The sequence below is a fragment of the Ochotona curzoniae genome, unplaced genomic scaffold, assembly GCF_017591425.1.
Source record: "Ochotona curzoniae isolate NIBS_2020 unplaced genomic scaffold, NIBS_Ocur_1.0 contig_4105, whole genome shotgun sequence".
Lineage (NCBI taxonomy): Eukaryota > Metazoa > Chordata > Mammalia > Lagomorpha > Ochotonidae > Ochotona > Ochotona curzoniae.
This window is the reverse complement of record NW_024466129.1, coordinates 8,053,128-8,054,288: the sequence shown is the minus strand read 5'-3', so window position 1 is coordinate 8,054,288 and position 1,161 is coordinate 8,053,128.

Genomic DNA, 1,161 nt, shown 5'->3' with positions numbered 1-1,161 from the left:
TTCCACATGCAGACGTGTGGGTAAAACGTTGCTTGGTGGGCACATGGGCTGGAGGCGCCATGAAAGCCAAGGCTACTCAAGGCTGTGTCTGCAGGAGGCAACAGGAAAGTAACTGAGAAGGAAGGAAGGAAGGAGGGAGGGAGGAAGAGGAAGAGGCAGAAGGACTAGGACAGCTACTGTTCCCACACCAGGCCAAAGTCTGCCATGTTTCCGAAATTTTCTAACAATGTTGCACCCAGAAACACACCTGCTGGAGGTTTATGGCTTATGTGTCACCCAGAAAACAAGAAAACGTGAATTCACTCATCGGTACACTTTCCTTATCCAAACAAAAATGTTTTAGGGTTTTGTGGAAAAACTTCCCAGGAACCTGTGCTGTGGCAGAGGGCAAAGCCACTTCCTGCAGTTCTAGTGTCCCATATGGGCACTGACCTGTGTCCTGGCTGCTCTACTTGCAACTGTAACACACATGGGAAAGCAGCAGAACATGGTCCAAGTGCTTGGGTCTCTGAACCTACGTGGGAGACCCAGAGGGAGCTCCTGGTTCCTGGCTTTGGTCTGGTCCTGTCCTGGCTGTTGTGGCCATTTGGAAAGTGGACCCTAATGCACGGGAGATATTTCTTTCTCTCTTTCACTCTGTCCCACCCATTGAAAATAATCAAATTTTTTTTAAATCCCCTCTTTATCTTTTTTACTTTACTAGTATTATTATCATTTTATGATAAATTCCATAAGCCCTGGGATTTCCCTTATTCCCTCCCTAGATTCCCTTCCCCACTCCCACTGAATTCCCCTACATCATTACTACAGTACAGTTCCTCATACACAGTCATATGTCCATCATTGCCAAAATGGACAATGGCAGATAGTCCAGCATCCTATTGTCAAGATACAGTAAACAGTTTTGTAGGGAGTCCATCTTTAGTCTGGAAGTAGAGATGCATACTGCATGGTATCCTCACATCTGGATATGATAATCTCCGTTACACAGTTACTATACATCCCCTTAAATGAAAAGCCACAATATAAAATCAACAACAGGAAGACAAATAGAAATTTACAATGCCATGAAGTTAAACAACATGCTACCGAATGACTAATGTGTCACGGAAGAAATGAAAATCAAGAACCTTTTTGAAGAAAATGGTGCTGCTACCATGT